This window comes from Panthera onca, chromosome D2, assembly GCF_046562875.1.
Source record: "Panthera onca isolate mPanOnc1 chromosome D2, mPanOnc1 haplotype 2, whole genome shotgun sequence".
NCBI classification, from domain to species: Eukaryota; Metazoa; Chordata; class Mammalia; order Carnivora; family Felidae; genus Panthera; species Panthera onca.
In genome coordinates, this window is record NC_138349.1 from 47,927,971 (window position 1) to 47,933,970 (window position 6,000).

The following is a 6,000-nucleotide window of genomic DNA, read 5'->3' on the forward strand; positions in this document are numbered from 1 at the left end:
CGCGGGACAGCCCAGCCTCAGCTCTGCCAAATTCCAGGAAACACAGTCTCAGGCAGCAACAGGAGCTCACCTCTTACCCAGGATCCTGGGGGCCACTGTAGAACCAACTGCCATGACTCTTGCCACACAGCACAGGCTGACAGACCCCCAGGGAGAGAGGAGCCAGTCCCTCCAGTTACCTAGCCGATGGACGCCAGGATTCTAAGCCTTCCCTCTGGCTGCTCAGCAAGGGAAGCAGAACAGACAGACCTCAAGAAGTGAAGAGTTTAATCCCAGCCTGTCCAGGCCCACTGAAGCTCAGCTTACCAGGCCTCCAAGAGAAAAACCACAGCACAGCAGAGCCTGGCCCAGCCCCACCCAACCCCACCAAGCCCAAGAGCAGAGGAAGTGGGGTTCCCGGAACCAGCTGCTGGTGAACACCCTGCTGAGCCCCAAACCAGAGTGTCAGGCCTAACATTGTGCTTCCCGGACCTGAAGTGTGCACTTGAGTTTTATAGTAACCCCATGAGAGACAGGAAGGGCAGATTCCTCCCTCATTACAGATGAGAACATCAAGTCCAGGAGGAGGAACAAAGAAAACAAAATCAAAGACGTGTCTACAGGGTCACTCGGCTACAAAGCAGATACAACCCGAAAGCTGGCCTCCCCACTGTCCACCCTACAGGCCGGACAAGGTTATTCGTCTTAATGCTTAACTGGCAGAGGCTCTGAACACTTCCCACCAACCAGGGCCTGTGCTGTTCCCACACAGGCACCTGCCCTTGTCTGAGCCAGAAAACATGCCGTGAGGGAGAAAATGAACGCAGAGACAAGTATGAGTATCCCACACAGATTCATGGAGGACACCGCTATAATGGAAGAGAAGACAAACCAGTTGCCATTCACCTGGACCGAAGATTCACAGAGAGCGGGTCTACGCAGTACCCTGGGAACTATGACGGCCAGCCAGGAGCAAGCCCGCTGTGGTAACCCACCATGACCTCTCCCTCTTTCCAGAGGTGGGAAAGCAGAGGCTCTGGAAAAGGAGGAAACAGGACGAAGGATAGTAAGTTAACCCAATGCAGAAGAACCTGAGGTCTCAGGCCTCCACCGGTGTTTCCTGGCCCTGCTGGAAGTCACCAAAGAACAAGCAGGTGACAAAGCACAAAAGCAAGTTCCACAGTGTGGTGGGCTCTTTAACATCCTGCAAGGGCGACTTGAGTGGAAAACTGCAGGGAACAGAGGGGTTCGGCCCCCTTCAACAGGCCAGAGAATCACCCCAGCCCCACACCCAATCAAGCTTTTCTCCATGGGATTCTGTCCCTTAGTAACTCACTACCTTTCCTTTCCCCACACCCGCAGGCCTACAAGCTCAGCCCCAGAGTCTCAGAAATGGAAGAGGAAGGTGAAGACCTAGAGGGGTGCCTCTACCTGCTCCTGTTTCTAGAAAAGGTGGTTGACCCTACTAGCCACATACAGGTAAAGCATGGGGAAGGCCAAGAACTCCATGGGCTGAACTCCAAGGGCTGGAGCAGGAGCCAACTTTCCATCACATAGACATTAACATCCCTCTTCAAAGGCCACTAGGACTGAGCAGCAGAAAACAAGGCTCATTAACCCAGGTCACAGTCCCTAGTACTGGGCTAGGAGCTGAATATATGCTTAGTAGAAATCATCCATGGCCTGGAACTCACTAGTCCTTGGGCCCATGAATGAATAAATGAAAACCCAAGGAACCCAAGTCACTCGCGCGGGATCAGACCAGCAGGCTGCCTCTGCAGACTACCTGTTCCCACCCTAACATGCTTTCTTGTTCACCCTACCTCTGCCCTTCAAATGTGGCACTTCGATTCATCTTTAGCCTAAACAGTGCTCCTTTAATTCACGATCACTGTTTCTGGTGACACTCAGACCCAGGCCTTGGGAAGAAATCACAGAGGAGGGCACCACGGTAGGCAGATGGTAAGCATTTAGTGCCACTCACCAAATGTTCCCAATCCCCTTCGCCACCCCACCTTGTAGGTGTAAGTAGGCCCACGTGGCTGCTTCGGCCAGTGAAACGCCGCTTCCGGGTGGAAGCTTTAAAGAGCCAGGGTGAGACTGGTCATGAGCTCTGTCCCCCTGTCCAAGGGACCAGGAATGTTCCAATTAATCAGCATGGGTTCCACAGTGAGAACAACAGAAAGCAGATTTGGGACGGATGCAGTGCGAGCAATAAATAAACCTCTGCTGCTTTAAGCCTCTGAGATTTGGGGACTTGTTACCACAGCAAACCCTGATCTATCTAGACAGATAGAGGCCGTGACTCACGCCCCAATCTTCTCTGCATGGCAGTGCTGGTCGTCCCATTCGCTGGCCCAAGGGAGGCTGAAGCTACTTCACCCATCACTCAACAGGGGTTCCGGGGTGCCTGCTACGTGCCCGGACCGATGAGATGCTTTCAGAAGCAGGGGATAAAAGGGCCGCTGCATTGAAGGACCTAGTAGCTCCACTACGGGCCAGGCTTGTGCAGTGTACTAACCAACTTTCTTACGAAGGCACGGTCTACATTAGAAATGAGAAAACCTGCTCACACTGAGACTTTAGGCGAGTAGTCTGTGACCTCTCCAGAACAGTTTCCTCATCTGTCATATGGGGCGTATAACATTATCTATCCTACTGTGTCGTGTCAAGGGTTAAATGAGTTCAAGCAAGTGAAGTGTTCAGGAAAGAGCTTGGCGTCTGTGTCCACCAAGAGTAAGTCTCAGTAAACGCACTGTTACTACACTCTTAAACCGTGCACGGAATTGCTTGCAAACTTGTCCGGAACTTTCACTAGGTTTTACATCCAGCACAGGTTGCCCAGGACTGGCACAATGGCACTCTGTAGGCAAGGCCAAATAGAAAATAAGTCCAATCTCTGAGCACATGGTGACCCAAGTGAGGCCTTAATGTTTCTGGAAGCCCAGAACTCCCTGGCTTCCACTATCACCATGATTTGCAGGGCAGAGTCCCCTCCCCTCCAACACAGGGCATGAGCTTTGTCCTTCCCATCCTCAAAGATGGGGAGGGAGGCACCCTCACCTGTCCTCAGAGATGAGCACAGCTACCCAGTTGGTAAAGGAGGGAACTTCCCTGGGCAGCCCACCCGCTGCAGCCCCCTCCCCTCCATGCCTTTTCTTCCTGAAGGAGCCACCTCCAGAAGCACCAGTGGGCTTGCACTCCCGCTTGCCTGAATAATAATGCTGCCTAAGGGGAGACCAAGTGCAAATCAATAAAACACCACTGAGCACCGACCACCTATGTCCAGGCTGGGCTGTAAGACCACACAGGGCCTACGGTCTCTCAGGGAGTTGTGAGCCTGGGACAGTGCCTGCAAACAGCACCTGGCACGTCTGGCACCCCACAGACTCTCCATCATGCTTTGTTAAATGACCTGAAAGTCACATTTGATGGTCCAAGCAGAGCAGTTCAAAGATGTGGGGATGGAGAGAGCAAGAAATTCTCCAGCTGAAGGTGGGAACAAAGCGCAATGCAGCAGGAGAGGAGGGGAAAATCCCTCTGTGGTGGCCTGTCTCCCAGACCCTAGGGATCATCGGACTGGGACAAAGTTTGGAGACAGCTGAGAGAGGAGCTGGAAGGGTATATGGGGCCAAGATGGAAGAGTATGTGCCGCATTCTGAGGGTCCCACGAGGATCTCTGGAAGGAAGGAAGGGTGCCTCTGCCAACCACTGGGCTAGTTGAATGTAGAAAGGATAAAGGGGTGCTGGGTGGGCTCTGGTGGCCTAGACCCCAGGTTTCCCTTCACAAATAGGGAAGGGTGGCCCAAGCACTCAGCAGACACTAACTTCCCCTTCTTTGAGGTCAAAGGGTAGTTGGAAGGCTACTTTTGAGGCTTTGGCAGGCAGCTACACCCACTCCTATCAGTCCCAGCCACCCCCATCCGGGAAGGAAGACCTCTACGGAGCAGATCACTGGAGTGAGCACACCAGCAGAGGCTCCACTGTAACGCCCTGCACTTGTGTCTCAGCATGACTTGATGCCCCCCAGACACCAGCACCCCGGGACAGCCGCTCAGCTTGTACACACACACAGCCGCACTCATCGCCGCTGGCAGCCAGAGGCCACTGCCAGTACTGGGGCCATCGCCTTCCCCCTGACTCCCCACAGCAGGGAGCGCTTCTAGCAGACCAACTTCACACGTGTGCCGGAGGTTCCCCTCCCAACACACACACACACACACACACACACACACACACACACACACACTTCCTACCCAGCCGCATAATCACCCCTACACACACATACACACTTTCCACCCACCCGCACCACCACCCCTCCCCAGCAGGAGGAGCGGCGCGAGACCAGCCAACTCCACCGAAGCTCCAGTTAGGTCAGGAGTTCGGCTCTGCTCCCAAGCACAACCTCCAACGACGAACGCGGAGAAGCTGGGTCACCACCTACTCAAACTCGGGCCGCCCCAAACCCGTGCAGGGCAGAGTGAGGCGCACCGCCCGGGTGAGCGACTCGGTACACACCCACCGCGGGGCAGGGGAGGGGACGGCCCTCCTGGGTCTGCACCCATCCTCTACCCTCGGCCCGAGCCGAAGGGAGTGCCCCTCCCTGGGTTCGTTACAGGGGACCGGAGGCAGAGCCCCTAAAGGCGGCGGTCCAGCCCCCCTCTCCCCGAGCTCTGCCACCCCCGCGCGACTCCGGCGCGCACCCGTCCGGGAACGCGGACAGGGCGAGGGCTATTGAAGCCCCAGCGCCAGGCTGGTCGCCCGCTGAGGCTCTCACTCCGCCCGGCGCGGGAGTTCGGTTTAGCGGGGTCCGGGCCAAGGCCTCCAGCCCCTCGCGGGCGATCTGGGCAGACAAAGCCAGCGCCGCCCGTGGGGCCGCCTCCGGGACAAGGGCGAGGAAGCCGGAGGGGCCGACCCCGAACCTGGGGATCAGTCCTAGTCCCCAGAGGGCCCTCGGGGGGCGGGAGGGGGGGGGTCGGCCTCAGACAATGAGCGGGGCAGGGCCCGACGCTCTAGCGGGGGGGGGGGGCTCCGCGCTCCACTCACCCGGGCGCGGCAGCGGCGGCGGCGGCGGCGGCGGCGGCGGCGGCGGCGGCGGCGGCAGGGGCAGCGGCTCGGCCGGGCTCGGCCGAGGAAGTTAGAGCAAGTTCGGAGGCGCGGGGTGGGAGGGCGCGACTCGGGCCGTCCGAGCGATGGGGGCGGGGCGCGGAGGGGCGGGGCCGGGGGCGCGGCGCCGGGCGGCAGCAGAGAAAAAAGCGCCGCTTCCCTGCGCGGTGCAGTGCCGCCCGCGCTCCTCGGGCCCGCCCCGGCTCCGCCCCGGCCCCCGGAGGGCCCCGCCCCCTGCCCCTCCCCACCCGGCCCCCGCTTGCCCTTCCCCCAGGCCGCCCGGCCTTTCCGCCCGCGCTGCCCGAGCGGCGGTGGGGCCTGGTCACCCGACTTCCCCATTGTCCCATTTTGGGGCCACCGCGAGCGCCCCACCAAGGTGTGCTGCGTCGGCGCCCCCTGCCTTACCTCCTACTGGGCTGGCCCTGAGCTCGGGAGAAACCCGCGTGGTGGGGGCCGAGGGGAAGCAACATCTCTCAAGGGGGGTAGGGGGGTGACCGGGTAGGGGTGAGCGCAGGATTAAGAAAAATGGCCGTATTGAAAATAGGCGGGGCCCCTGGCTGGCTCAGTCCGCAGAGCATGCGACTCTTGATCTTGGGGTCGTGACTTCAAGCCCCACGTTGTGCATAGAGCTTACTTAAAAGAAAAAGAAAATAGGAGGCGCTCCTGCCTGGCTTCGGAGACTGCAGGGGGCGGGGAACTTGAAGAGAAGGGTAGTAAGTTAACATTTTGCATTTTTTTGCACACTGGGCAGCAAAGACCTGCTCCTTCTAGTCTTGGTGCTAAAAATACCAAGCTTTCTTTGGACCGCTTGCTGAGATTTGTTACTAAGTTCTGTCCCGGGGAGATGGCTGAGAGCAGCCTTGAGGAAGGAGGCCGACTCCAGGGATGAATTACAGGGGGGTGGTACTAGAAAGG

The 6,000-nt window shown here is 58.2% G+C and overlaps 1 protein-coding gene across 5 annotated transcripts in view; it reads right to left on the reverse strand.

Moving 5' to 3' along the window:
- TSPAN14 (tetraspanin 14) overlaps positions 1 to 5,135 on the reverse strand; it is a 56,443-nt gene extending 51,308 nt beyond the window's left edge. Inside the window, exons 1-2 of one of the 5 annotated variants that reach the window (XM_078434479.2) lie at positions 5,026 to 5,134; positions 886 to 2,842 (exon numbers count right to left, since the gene is read on the reverse strand). The gene's annotated coding sequence lies outside the window, so the exon portion shown is untranslated. Of the gene's footprint in view, positions 1 to 70; positions 160 to 885; positions 4,904 to 5,025 lie in introns of those variants that run through there. The other 4 variants (XM_078434478.2, XM_060642335.3, XM_060642333.3 and 1 more) reach the window with 4 other exon arrangements.
- Positions 5,136 to 6,000: the final 865 nt, after the last annotated feature.